The 15362-nt window shown below is 43.2% G+C and overlaps 1 protein-coding gene and 1 long non-coding RNA gene across 8 annotated transcripts in view; one reads left to right on the top strand and one right to left on the bottom strand.

The window, feature by feature from the left end:
* Nucleotides 1–15362, bottom strand: part of HDHD2 (haloacid dehalogenase like hydrolase domain containing 2) — a 287707-nt gene that overhangs the window by 114616 nt on the left and 157729 nt on the right. The window lies entirely within an intron of this gene.
* The window catches only part of LOC138274613 (uncharacterized), a 96432-nt gene continuing 95957 nt past the window's right edge, over nt 14888–15362 (top strand). Inside the window, exon 1 of the long non-coding RNA XR_011200390.1 lies at nt 14888–15051. This is a non-coding gene — a long non-coding RNA (uncharacterized lncRNA). The remainder of the gene's footprint in view (nt 15052–15362) is intronic.

The following is a 15362-nucleotide window of genomic DNA, read 5'->3' on the forward strand; positions in this document are numbered from 1 at the left end:
GCTGCCTATTGGCTTTGACATGATATTATACATTGCATTTTGTATCCAGCTCAGCTGCCTATGGGCTTTGACATGATATAAGACATTGCATTTTGTATTCAGCTTAGATGCTTATTGGCTTTGACATGACACTAGACATTGCATTTGATATTTAGGTTAGCTGCCTATTGCCTTTAACATGACATTGCATTTGATATTTAGGTTAGCTGCCCATTGCCTTTAACGTGGAGTTAGACATTGCAGTTGAGAATCCAAGCTGTATTTTTCCAAGCTGTGTTTTTGCACCAGAGAACCAAGATGTTTTTCTCACAGTAGACTAGACATGATAAGAGAGAGTACATGGGTGTTGTTTTTTCTTCGCTTGAGCTTGGGAACAGGAGTAGTCTTGGAGACCTGGCCAGTCTCCAAAAGGCTTGCTCAGTTTCCCAGGTCTGAGAGGAGGGGGCACACCTTTGTAACGAATGTAACAGGCTGCAGAGGGTCAGATTCGAATCTGCCGGACCTCGTGCTGGAGCTTGGCGCCAGCTGCCAGCAATCCCGTGTGGGTAGATGAATCTCTTTCTCGCGGCTGACAGGGGTCATCAGCTTGCAGACCTTAGAAAGATGAAGCTGTAGATAGTTTCCCACACGGTGAAGTATTTGTTTTGCTTTGCATTCAATATCTTATAAATATAACCTGCTGTGTATATTGCAAACTGATATATTTTGTTTGATTAACGCGGACTTGAAAGCTACTAATTCGTCATACATAAAAATTGGGGTTGGGGAAGAATTAACAACAATAAAAGTCTTCTTTGACCTCAGAAGTGCATTTCTGGTGTGTTATGTTAGTGCTTTAAAACTAGCTAAGAGGAAAGCACTACAAGGTCATAACAGAGAATGTCCCCATCGGGGTAGGAGCAGAAAATCTAACATAGGCCCCAGGGGAGGCCTTCCCCCAGGAGAACACAGGCACAACCAGATGTGGGCATGTGTGGCACTAAATACAGGCGAAGAACAAAACAAGAAATTGAAAACAAACATTTGCAGATCCGTCTATCTGATGCCATCTCCAAAGGTCCACACTGTGAATAGTCTGCCATTAAGAATCAAACCCACTGTATACCCTAAGAAAACAGAAACATATTACTTCTAGCATAGATCATGGACGTCCTTTAGGGGTCACCAGGGGTCGCAGCTGCAATCCCTGGTTTGCCCCTTGCACTGCCTTTAAGACCCCTGGCCTCAGAGGTGTAAAAAATCAGTGCCTGGAACACACCTGCAGCTCGTCCGTATGGGCATCGTTTGGGGCTCCAGTCACCTTGTTTTCCGTCAATTTGTTATTACACTAATAGAGATAATACTGCATGGCTGACTGTTAGTGTAATTAATTAGCTTTTTGTTAGTATTTATTAAATTGATTATGACTTTCCCTGGCAGCTGAGGTAACTAAAAAATGTTTTTAAATGTAGGTTGTGTGAGTGCTATTGGGTGACAGTGTGTTTATGTGAGAGAGAAATGTACGTGTGTGAACGTTTATGTATGTGTAAGCATGATTGTGTAAATGGAAATGAAGGTCAAAGGGCACGTGATGTCACTTCTGCTACCCCTGGCATGTTGGTAAATTGACGTCTATGGCATAGATGCTCAAATCTAGAAACAGGTTATCATTATTTCAATACACACCAGTTTCATGCTTTTTGTCGGGAGAATACGATCTTAAGTAAATACATTTCACACACTCTGTTTCCGGGACACCAGACATATGAGCCTTTCTGTAAGGTTATGACTGAGTAGTTAAGTGGCTTTGAATTGAACAAAAATAAAATTGCATTACGAATGTGTGGTCAGTACGCCTTCCGTTAAACAATTTCAGTATCATGTTTCAGTAAAGTTCCTCCTACAGCAAGTTGTAAGTTTCCTCCGAGGTGATACAGAAAGAATACTCTTTATTGTGGCTACAGAAAGAACTCCGATTGGATGGTCGCATCCAACATGTAGAAAATAACAATCCCAGAGTGAGGATGAGCTAGTGTTTTAGGGGAAAGTTGTTGGTTTCATATAATCCAAGAACAGCATTAGACTGGGGTTCTGACACTATGAAAACGTTTGGCTGGAACATTCAGTACATCAGTACATCTTCAACTTAATAGGAAAACAGCCTTTTTCAGTTCACAAAATAAACACCACAAGTCACAAATTGACAAATCTAGGGCCACAACCATAACAAAATAAGTGTCTGCCAACATCAGCTCTTCTGCAGCAATTACAGAATAAAACACCGGTTACTCACATACAGAGTGTATTCTGTGATTCTGGAGTCATTTATGCTCTACCACCAAAGCTTACAGGAAGCAGGAAGTGATCACGGATTAACATAGAAATTCCAAAATTAGACACAACTAAAACACTAACACAGGTGTTCTTGAGCTCACACGAATTCTACACATTACTAAACCCAATTTACCTTCCAGTGTTGTCTGAAGATCCGTATATCCACCGTGCACTTCACTCAGTAACTCACCTTCTCACGCTCTTGAAAAAGATTACCACCATTATATGCATTTTGGTAGTGCTATACTACCATTGTGATATGCCTGCATGACACAAGCACCTCCCGCTAAAAATACTTTATTATTGCTACAATGAAAACTCACTGATACCCTTTTTTGGATGTCTCGAGTGATACAATTATACTGTCACTTTACATGTTTTTAGTGAGATCTTACCCACATTATTTTGTCCAGTTCTGGAAGATACTTCTCCAAGAAACGTTAGACAAAATCTAAAGAAGAGTTAACGGGGGGCATGGTTTATGTGCCAGAAATATTATTTAGAAACACGTAAGGGCTTGAATCAAATTAAATTCGGGAAGGAGACTGGTGATGAGAATGCCATTACGTGATCTGTGGTATATTAATGCAGAACAGTACAAACTTCTGAATTAAGAGGCATCAGGTGTGGTGATGGAAGGTAAGGGTGTCGAGGAGCCCAAGGGACATAATAAGGGAGATAGTCACCAAAGTGGCAGTAAAAGCATGATGCTGCTTTGTAGAAGCTATTAAAGGAAAGGCAGAGTCGGAGATGAAATAGATTTCTAAGAGTTTCAGCAGCAGGCAGTGAAATGTCAAGTTCTTACCCGCTGTCAAGATCTCTGGTTCACCTCCAAAATTGTGCAGCACTATCCTGTTGCATGTTAGGTGCAGAATGGAACCTTGATTGGTGGCAACAATGGGGGTACTGGTTTACATGGCTGAAAGATCTGGTCCCAAAACAGTTTCTTGTAACCTGTTGTGTGAATTCGTACAATGGTGATGCCTCAGGTGAGTAGAGGGTAACTCTGGGACACAGAAAACATCAGATATGTCCTAAGGGAGCGCAAGATGAAAGGATTTAGTGACGATAAAACACGTCCTTCATAGAACAAGAGCTGTCAGCCTAAAGAACAGACCCACTACAACTGGTAAGGATAAGGAGGAGTCTTAAAAATAAAATGTAAGAATCCAACCTCAAAACATATGTAACAGGAACAGACAGTCTGTTTTCCAGAGTCGGTTACAAGTGTCTGGCCAGCTGGTATGGCATGAGGCTGGTGAGGGAGGCTGAACCTCTCCTTACTAGGCCTTGTTAACTCCTTTGCTAGGTCAGATGCCAGTGGAGTGACAGTAGGGTGGTGCTGGTAATAAACAGCCTCCATGTTTCCTGCAGGGGGATGAGAAGGAAAGCACATGGTAACCTGATGGTCACTTCAGCTAGTGGACTCTGACATATACATTTGCAGTAACACCAGCAATGACAAATCCAGGTGCCACCCAGAGAGGCAGGAACAGCAGAGGCACGTTTCCGGAGAGACGGTAGAAAGTATTTGTAGTGAAGTTTCAATGCCCTTTGATCTGCAGCCATCTAAACTTCAACACATGCTGTGGTACCTTCCATGCAGCGATATGCTTCCCTCAAATGTTAACTGAAGATGCTGGATGAGTGAGTATGCATCTAGAAGCAAGAGGAGCAGGAATATAACCAGGAAACCTGCTACCAGTGTATTTTGTCCATATAAAAGCTTACTAATTGCACTTAGCTACTGAAAGATTTAACAAAACTTCATGAAGATGGTCCTAGATAGAAAAGTAATACAGAGTTAGTACTGCAACCTCTGCAACAAGTTAATGCCTGGCTGATTGCAATCAGCTTCGTTTCTGCATTAAGGACTTCGATCAATACAAGCTGAAAGGGAAGTGTTTGCAAATTCCAGAGCTGGAAGAGATTGGGTTCTATAATTGCGCTCTTCTCCATAACGCGAAAACGCTGCCTCCCAGATGCCATTCATTCGTTTGGTTGGTATGCAGTGTTCTTTTCATTTAATGAAAATGAAAATGAACCAGTCCTATTCCATTAACCTCTGAATTAAACTATGAACCCTGGCCATCAGGAATCATGAGGTAATAGCAATTGGAACTGCAAAACTCCTGGGAGCCACAGAAGAAAATGTTTCACAGAAGAAAACAAGTAAGGTAAGTAGAAAACCGAGCAAGCACTCGAATGAAATGCAGCTGAAACAACCGGGCAAACGTTTATTGGTGAGTAAGTCCAGTGCCTGTAAAGCGTACGTTCACCGAGATTATCTTGCTCAAAGTGACACAATCTGTTTAATGTAAAAATCTTAAGCACACCCTGGCATCAGATGTGATAATTATAATAAAGTACGGTACTTTAGACCCGTTGAATAATGTAGCTTACATAATGGTGTTGTGTGCTTTTTCAAAAATGTATTCTCACAGTTTTGCGTGTGTTAGAAATGGGGTCTCTAATTGGCAGAGGTACACACCCTTGTTTAAGTAGGGACTACAATCCTAGTCAAGGTAAATCACAACACAATCCAAACTATCCTGTGCCCACCCTCTGGTTGCTTGGCACTGAGCAGTCAGGCTTAACTTAGAAGGCAATGTGTAAAGTAATTGTGCAACAACTTATACAATTACACAGTGAAAACACGCCAAAAATACACCACACAAGTTTAGAAAAACAGAAATTATTGATCTGAATAAAATACTGTTGAAACAATGAAAATCCAATGTACATATGCAAAGTTATGAATTTTTAAAGATGAAATCCCCCTTAAGCTCTTAGAAACACAAAAGCTCCAACTAGGGCTATCACCGCGTCGTTGACGGAGTTGTACTCAATAATCCAACGCCACAGGCGCCGGTCACGGAGTCACACGGACACCCAGGTACAATATCTTTTAAAAACGAAAAAACAAAGACGTTGCACAGAGTCAGGGAAATGAGGCATCACTGGGGCCGGTGTGGCGTCAGTCCCTTTTGGCGCCCAGGGAGATGAGGCATCGGTTCTGCACAGCGAGGCAGGGGGAGGTGAGGCATCAGTTCCGTCTGGTTGCAGGGGGAGCTGGTGCGGTGTTGATGCGTCCGTTCCTTGTGACCCGGTGGGGTCAATGGATCGAGTCGGTCAAAACATGATGTGTTGACTTCGCAGTGTTGCAATTACCCTGTGTGACCTCTGCGGTGTCACGCCAATGTCGGACTTGCATTGCAGGGCGCAGTAATTGCGTGCAGCTATGTCCACGGAGCAGGAGCAGGCTGCAGCATCAGTGCTGGTGTCGCTGAAGTCGTTCCAGGTGTCATTGAAGGCGGGATACTAGCTATAAGCCAGTAGATGAAGTCTTTGCTGTCCTTCAGACTTTAGAACAGGAGGCAAGCTCAATCCAAGCCGTTGGAGCGCACTTCTGGGGAAGGCAGCGTCTTCCTGGCACAGTCAGAGGCCATCAGGACAACAAGCAGAGCTACAGTCCTTTTCAGCAAAGCAGTCCAGATGAGTCCTTTGGGCAGCCAGGCATGTTTTTTGACAGAGTTCAGGTGTAGATCCAGAAGTGTCTGATTTGGTGGGGTCAGAGACCCAGTTTATATACCCAAAAATGCTTTTGAAGTGGGGGAAACATGAAAGAGTGGTTTTGAAGTTCACAAGTTCCCCTCGCAGCCCAGTCCTGTCTGCCAGGATCCCTGTGGGGGTTATCAGTCCTTTGTGTGAGGGCAAGTCACTGGCCTTTGAAATGTAAGAGAGAGCCCCTCCACCCTTCCTGCCCAGGGAGACGCATTCAGTATGCAGATTATGCAGGTGTGACCGAGTGTCCTGTTTTTATGGCTGTCTGGGTGGAATGCACAAGGTGAACTGTCAACCAGCACAGACCAGATGTGGATTGGAGACAGGCTGTAAGTCACAGATGGCAAGTGTGGATAAATGTCCACTTTCTAAAAGTGGCATTTCTAAAAAAAGTAATATTTAATCCAACTTCACCAATAAGCAGGATTTTCTATTAACATTCTGGCCACGCTAAATATGACATGGCTGCTCCTTCCAGATCAGGATCTACCACTGAAAAGTATATGAGGGCAGTTCTAATGCTAGTCTATGAGAGGAGCAGGCCTCACAGTAGTGGAAAACGACTTACATGTCCTGGTAGTGAAAAACAAGTTTTTCACTACCAAGATATGTAAAACACATAAGTACATATCCTGCCTTTTACTTACATAACACCGTGCCCTATGGGTTACCTAGGGCCTACCTTAGGGGTGACTTATATGTAGAAAAAGGGGAGTTTAAGGCTTGGCAAGTAGTTTTGAATGCCAAGTTGAGGTGGCAGTGAAACTGCACACACAGGCCTTGCAATGGCAGGCCTCAGACATGGTTAACGGGCTAGTTATGTGTGTGGCACAATCAGTAATGCATGCTAACTAGTAGCATTTAATTTACAAGTTCTGGGTACATGTAGTGCACTTTACTAGGGACTTACAAGTTAAATTAAATATGCCAATTAGGTAGGAACCAATGTTACCATGTTTAGGGGAGAGAGCACATGCACTTTAGCACTGGTTAGCAGTGGTAAAGTGCGCAGAGTCCTAAAACCAACAAAAACAGTGGCAGAAAAGTGGGGGGGGGAGTAAGGCAGGCAAAAACGTTGGGGGATGACCACCCTAAGGCTGACAGGTCTACCAGCATGCGTTTACTTTTCAACACTCTCTCATCCTTGTTGATAAACGTGATTCGGTCAATTTCTTGCCAGTGCTAGCCTAACCTTCTAAGTCAGCGGGAAAAAACAGCAGAAATTCAATTAGAAGCATTTGTGGAAATACTATGGCCTGTGGCCTCAACACCCAGCCAGAGGGTTTCTCACCCCAGAAGGGGCATGGAAGCGGCTGTCTTCTATAGATCATCTCAGAATGCTCATGGATGGCGACAGTGTTGAGGGAATTATTTCAATGCCGACTGCGTTCTACTCTATGGAGCATTCTCTGCTAAACGGCTGGCTGACCATCTAGGATGCAGCTCTGCAGTAAACAGATTTATTCACCTCTGACTGGAATTAGGCAGTTCTCCTTGGACCTTTCACCTCACCACCCTATCCAGTCTGATGGGGGGCCTCTTGAACCCCCCTGCTATTTTATCTTAATTTGTGGCGCGTATAGTAATTTAATAGTGTGTCTTACCTATCTGTCAATGGCACATAGATCGTTTTAAGCCCACTTTTTAAACTCCATTTTTATGCCACCGCTTCCTCAAGCTGATTTGCATAAAAATGTCACAAGCTGAAACTTAGGGCCCGATTACGAGTTTGGCGTTCATACCACCAGTCCGCAGCGGCGATGGTCGGGAGAACGTCACCAAGCCAGAGGCACCCTGACTGCCACATTACGACATTCCCACTAGGCTGGCAGTTGTCAGCGGCGCAGCCAAGCAGGTGGCATGCTTGGGCTCTAGAACAGAGTCTGAAGCCAATGCCGGCTACACTGTTTCCATGCACAATGTCTTGCATGGAACAGTGTGCGCATCAACACTGTCAGCATTGGGGGGGGGGACAGCATGGGCCCGGTCACAATCCACATGGTCTTATTTGCCCTGGGGCCCTTTTTTGCTGCCCTGTACCTGTCTTTCCGCTGACCTTTTCATGGCGGTGTCCCTGCCATGAAAAGGTCGGCGGAAAGGCAGGCCATGATACACATGGTGGTGCCAATGCCGGCACTGCCACCCTTAACTGCCACAGTCCCTACCTCTGCCACCGCTGTAGTTCAGATGTCCGCAGTGGCAGTGGTCTTGTGGCGGTCGGACCGTACAGACTGTAATCGGGCGGTCGGACCGTCGAGGAGGTGGCAGTCAGACCGCCAAAAACAGAGCGGCGGTCCTAAGACTGCCAAACTCGTAATCAGCCCCTTAGTCACTTTTGCTGTCTGATCCAAAACGCTCAGAAAGATATATTAAACAGTGCCAAAGTTATAGTTAAACTATAAACACACTTTCAATTGAAAATGGCACCTAACCATCACTACACAGTTGCTATCGCTGACTGTGTTGTATACTAGATATGTACATTCACTGAAAAAACACAAAGGTTAGAATTACGCGATAGTTATGTATGATAATTAGGGGCCGATACAGAGTTCAGTGGATGGGTTACAGCACCACAAACATGACGGATATCCTGTCCGCTGTATTACAAGTGTCACTGGATACAATGAACTTGTAATATGGTGGACAGGATATGCAGCACATTTGTGACATAGTAATCCATCCGCAGAACTCTAAATCAAGCCCTTACATTTTAGCTTATGTTTAAAAAACATTGAAAGGCAATGAAAAATAACAAAGGTGGAAGTGGTGTTATAGTTAGGTGTTGAAATAAAACCTGATGTTTAAAAAAGCAAAAACCTCTGAAATTTGCCAATTATAGTTTAGTGAACTAACTATGACTTGTGCCTCCCTCATGCACTGCTTATGGCCTCACATATTACATTACTCATGACATTTTAAATGGCATCACTGATGACTTCTATAATGATATAATTGAGGACACCGCTGATAAAATAAATGCTAGCATCATTCATGATACTGCTATTCACACATAAAGTCTTACCTCTTTTAAAAAAAGAAAGGTGGTAGTACGGGCCTAGAGTCATATACAGGTTAGTATTAATGTGTGTACATTTGTGGGGACATCAGAACTGGAGGCAACAGTAGTTTTGCATTGTAAAAGCAATGTGATGCATGTAAGAAAATACCTATTTGGACGTGGCAAAATAAACCTTTTGCCAGGCTTAAACCTTCCCTTTTATTACTTATATGTCATTGTGAGAATAGGCCCTAAACACCAACAGGGCAGGGTGCATGGTATTTAAAAAGTATGTTATATGTATTTTATATTTTACAGGTCTTTGCAGTGAAAACGTCCAGAATTATTTTCCACTGTGGCAAGGCTGGCTCTTCCTTAGGAAAGCATATGGTTACACTATAACACCTTATAATGCTCATCTATAGTTTGGAAGTAGTCAGAAAAATGACTGAAGGATACATTTTAATAGTACTTTTTTTATATTACTATTTTGAAAATGGCACTTTTAGAAATGTATCAATTTCCTGCCTGAGCCAAATGTGCCTTTTTGCCAGTGTTCGGTGTCACCCAAGAGCTGAATGGCTTCCTGATTAGGTATGAGGTGGCTCCCAGAGCTGAGACAATCTTCTCCTGATGGGATGGTCATTTAGGCTGTGGCCAGGAACGTAATTCACTTCAAAGGATGTCTACACTGTCACTGGCAGACATAGCTCCTAACTGGCCCTGCCACCTCTACTGTGATACTAGCGAGTCAGGCACCACCCCCAGTGGGAGAGGAGCTGCCCCTAGAATGGTTTTGATTGACCACAGGGGAGGGGTTTCTCATTTCCATAGTTATACCTCTGGGTGAGCACAGGGAGCTCTGCAGGGAGGAAGAAAGCTTCTGGCAAGTGGGTTTTAGATACAGAGGGGGCACTGTAGGATTGTTTACAGTACAACACACAGGAAATGCTGCAAAAGTGAGTATGGTCACCCCTGAGAACTTCTGCCCTATTGATTAGGGAGTGGCCCGCACCCACAGCCTGGCACTGGTCCTAACTGTGGTAACCCCAGTACCACCTTCAAAACACTGCTGGACCTGTGAAAGACAGAAGAAGGGCTGCAGCCGCTGTTATGACTTGTAATGAGACTCTTCTCCCACTTGTACCCAGGACTAAGAGGAGGACTCCAAGGGTCAGTTGGCTGGCCTCCTGTTAAGCATCAGTGCCTCAAAGGTTGCAAGAAGCCCACTTTCTTGAAGTACCTGGCTGAAAAGTTTCAATTGGATATGCACTGGGCCCTGGTGGTCATTTCTGCTGGAGTGAATCCTGACCGCCAAGTACTGTTCCTGAGGTTCTGTAACCCTTGGGTGGTATTAGTGTGTACTTCAGCAAAAGCTGGAACTTAGAAACTTTTTGCCAGCTTTTCTACTAGAGAACCAGCGGAAGACTGGGACTGCAGACGAATCACTGGTTGGATCCAACTTACTAGTATGACCCGCTGTAAAACAATTGACTTCCAGAAAAGTTTTCTATGTCCGAGGGCTTCACTGAGAGCAATGCCAAGTTAAAGCCGGACAACATCGAGACCTTCCTGGACACAGATGCTGAACTCCACACAGTTGGAGCTTTCCAGCCTTCGGTGACAACCAACTTTGAATCCCAGTCTTCAGCAAACTGCCTTTGTTGAACCTCTACTAGGATCAAGCTTGCCCCACTAACGACTCAATGATGACCACCTTTTCGCCAGAACAACATTCAAGTCTGAAGGAGTGACCCATGCTCTGTTGCGGTTGTTCTAAAACCTTATCTTTGTTCTGGGTCAGCATTGCCAGTTGCTCACGGTTTGCGCTTTATGGTTTTTGGCAATAAAATTGTATTCAAACTTTAAAAAATCATATCTCCGGCTCCCTTTAGAGGGGTTTTGTCTTTTTTGGTGTCCTTTTTTACATTAAAATAGTCTTTATTTTTATGAACTGGAGTGGGATTTTTATTGAGTTGTGTACTCAACTTTTTCACTGTTTTGGCACTTTTAAATGCTTTACACATTTTCTTAAGTTTAGCCATAGCTACCAAACGTTGAGCTCCGGTTTAAATTACCAAACCCTTTACTGGACATAACAAGAATAGTGCCAGGTGGATTACAAAACCAGATGATGAAACATGTCACCAATTGGTGAGTGAGGGCACTTGTTCCTGATTTACCCGCAGGGATTGTTCTTGATCTCTCCTGTATTAGGGGTATTGAAACATTTCCTTTGGAACAGTGCATCTTTTTTTCTATGACTTATATGGGAGTAATATGGACAGGACCACTTCTTTCATAAAATCTCCCACCTTACAAGCCCTTCCTTTTGTTTTTGACGCTTTAGCACAGCAGCTAGCTGTGGGGCATTTTTCTTGATTGCATTTAGGTTTAATATATCTTTTTGAAATCATGTCAGACCTTCAGGGTCTAAGTTTCAATGAGGACACTGTCCAAGCGATTCTTCAAACCCCCTCGATCCTAGAGAAGGACAACAGTGGTCCTTCTGGTTGTTCTAAGGAAGACTGGGACCGGCTATCGTGTTTGAAAAAATAACTAATTAAAACAGTTTTACATGGCACAATAATGACTGAATATCTGAGGGCTAACGTTGCCCCAAATGGCCTTATGGTCACCAACGTACAACACATTTTTGTTTTTACAAGACCTACAATTTAGGAATGACTGGGCACAGATATCTTGGAAGTGTACACAGGACTGGTTGGTTCTGATCATAAACACTTCAAAAAGACTGACAGATACAATCACTAGCCAGATCTCTATGATGGAAACCATCATCAAGGCAACTATTCAACTTGCCCAGTACAAATCCCATCAAGCGGAAATCAATTTGGAACTTAATGAAACTAAGGAACACCTTACCCGTCAAAAGATACAAAAATTACAGAAAAAAGTTTATCAGAGAGAAAGTGTACCCTTACACAAAGGAGGACTATCACCATGAAGGAGGATCAGGGCCTTCAGACGAATCGGGGGATCTTCCCCGTAAACCACGCTCTTACCACCACTACATTTCTAGCTCGGATGATTGGAGTAGTGACGAGGAACAGAAGAAAAACCTGAATCAACAGTTTGCTACAATGAATGTAGCACCTACATTTCCCTACCCACAATTCCCAATGTGGAACCAACCTACATATCCCTTCTTCCAACCCCACCCACAAACACCATTCATTCCTTTTTAAGGAAGAGGCCGGGTCAGGGGCAGAGGAAGAGGCAAGAATGGGCTCCAGAAGAACCACAGATGGTAACCCGGAGTCACAGCAGAACATCAGGAAAGAAGACCTAGTTATCAATTTATCTTGCAAAATACTGAACCGACAGTTCTAAACAAAGGTTTGGGCTTTGTTCCCACCACGAAAGAAGACTTATTTCGACTGAATTGCGAGATAACCGCTCTTTTTCTGAATTTTTTTAGTATTTTTTCTTTAAGGACCACCCCATGACAACCTTAATAGGGCACACCAATTTGAGGAAACCATCCACCTTCATGCCCCCTCCGAGCACGATTCCTATCGAAGTTTTGACATTTGAAAACGCAGTCCGCCATGAGTGTGGTCTACTACAACCCACACGGCCTTTTCAAAATCTATCTAATAAGGAAAGCCAAGCTATCCACTCCCTGTCCCAAGATCCGGACATTACTATCAAACCAGTTGATAAACCGGGATCCACTGTAGTTCTGGACACTACATTTTACAAGCGAGAATGCAAGAGTCTACTTAGACACCTCACACTATGAACATATAGTGTCCAACCCTACACAAAGGTTACAACAAACTATTCGCAGTATGGTAGAGAAAGCAGTAATTGCAGGATGGATCACACACCAAGAAGCAGAGATCTTAGATACCAAAGAACCTCAAGTCCCCTACTTCTACTATCTCCCTAAAATACACAAAGGGACCCCTCCCCCCCGGCTGCCCGATCGTCTCATGGATATGACCCGTACTGGAATCTTTGTCCAAATTCTGTGACTTTTTTCTCCAACCCATTGTCCAGCAGACATCCACCTTTCTTAAGGACACTAAAGACACTCTGGTACTATTAGACCACATCAATGCTAGTGGGACCAGGGATATGCTGAATTGCCTGGATGTTGAGGCATTATACACTAATATACCACAGGATGCCACGTTAGAAGCGGTTGAGGAGATCCTAACTCCCAATACATGTCCTTACAAGACCCCAATAAGCTTTGTCTTAGAATGTGCCAGCCTGGCTGTGAAAGAGAACTTCTTTCAATTGGAAGATGACCTATATCATCAGACACAAGGGACTTCCATAGGCAGCACCTTTGCTCCCAATGCAGCCTGTCTCTACATGTACACTTTTGAAAAACGCCATATTTTAGAACCTACACAACCCTTCTTTTCTAACATCCGACTATGGCGAAGATATATAGATGACATTCTGATCATATGGAAGGCCGAAATGGATGAGGTGAGTAAATCTGTGAACTGGATAAATACACTAGACCAACATCTACGATTCAGCGCCACTACTTCCGACAAGGAAGTAGCGTTTTTGGACTTATGAATTATATTGAAAGTTGGAATTCTACATTCTTCATAAGCTTACTATTATTTGACAGCCACCACCCCAAACCCTTGAGGACTAACTTACCTTTTGGTAAATTTCTGAGATTGAGGTGTAATTGCAGTGACAATACCGACTTCCACACACATTCTGTTATGCTCAGCCAGAAATTAAAAGATCAACATTACCCCCCATGCCCCCCAGGTTATTGCGCAGGCTAAAAAAAGGGCCTGTAATATCCAGAGAGAGATTTTATTGACTGACTCTACAAAACAACAACAGACTAGGCTAACTTGTGTGACTACCTTCACACCTATGAACAATCATGTATAAAAGATCATCAATAAGAAATGGCTGATACTTACTAGCACTGGGGAGTCTTTAGGTAACCCTCTATTTGCTTTTAAGAGGGCACAAAACATTAGGGACCTAATAGTCTATACTAGACATAGACTGAAAAGGACCATGGACACCACTGTGCCACAACCAGGGTGGAAGGTGAAAGGACATCACCCATGGGGACATTGTTTTGTTTGTCCCCTATCTATGAATGCTGTGGAATTAGATTTAGGGGAGACCTACAATTGGCAGCTGATCAAACACATAAACTATCGCACTAAGAACTGTATTTATATGATTGTATGTCCTTGCAATCTCCAGTATATAGGAATGCCTACCAGGATGGTTAAGACACGAATAAACGTACACAGGAGCACAATAAGATGTCAATGAGCCTCAACCAAACTGACAATAAATTATATTGAACTTAAGCACACACCAGATGACATGAAATGGGTCATTCTTGAGAGTGTTACAGATAATACAGAATGCACCAACAAACCTTTTGAGAAGGAACAACGTTGTGTGCACGGATTAAGGACCCACATTAGGGTCCTCAATTACGATGTTCCCTGGTCTGAACTAATATGCTTCTACAAAAAAAAAATGTTTACAATATTTGGTTTACATTTTTTTGAAGTAATATATGTAGGGATTCCCTCACTTTAACGTACCTGCATCCCAATGCCTTGATCCATATACATTACTATTCATTATTTACATTCACTCAGTTTACTCACAGGACTTTGGTAGATTAATAGATTAATGACAAATAATTATTCCCTTCGGATCCCTTCTTCTAGATTAAGGCTATTACCTTAACTATCACGTCTCTGTTTGCCTCAAACTGTCTTTTGGATATATTTATTACCCTCTGTAGCTCCACATGTTTTATCTCTGGCTAAATGGAGCTGTTTTTAAATATTGTGGATTAAGGTAGTAGCATCTATATCAGAGAGTACTTGGAATCAGACTCTCTTTGTGAGTATCCATCTTAATTCCCCTTTCCAAGATGGTGGCTACTATCACAGACGAGTAACGCTAGTCCCACCTCTATTTCTATGCTTCTCAATATGCAGCTTTCCCCTTAAGAACCAGATTCACCGCACTGGTGCCAACACCGGCTAGCAACACTGACGAGGAACCATTTCTATTTCTGTGCTTCTCAACGTGCAGCTTCACCCTTTAAATACCAGACTCGGCGCACCAGCGTCATTACCGGATAAGCAGAGCAGGGGTAGGTGCTCATGGAAGCCTCGTCTGACACCAAAGTAAGTGCCTCCTTCCCAAGCTGGGGATCACTCTGGTACTCTGGAATTCATGTATGCGATTTGTATATTTGCTTTGATGTGTTTGGCACCCAATTATGGATGCAATGGGGTACTTGCATACTATCTATGCCAGTGCTTTTAACCTGATCCCTACATTACCATGGCACCTGGGCTTCTTCATTTTACATTTACCATCCTTGGTTATAGATTCGTAATCCCAATGCTCAGCCTTACTGGTATTTACATATTCATGATGCATTTGCCTCTTGGTGGGAGCTGTCACTCACCGTATAAGAGATAATATAATTTAT

The sequence above is a fragment of the Pleurodeles waltl genome, chromosome 1_1 (assembly GCF_031143425.1).
Source record: "Pleurodeles waltl isolate 20211129_DDA chromosome 1_1, aPleWal1.hap1.20221129, whole genome shotgun sequence".
Classification (NCBI taxonomy): Eukaryota; Metazoa; Chordata; class Amphibia; order Caudata; family Salamandridae; genus Pleurodeles; species Pleurodeles waltl.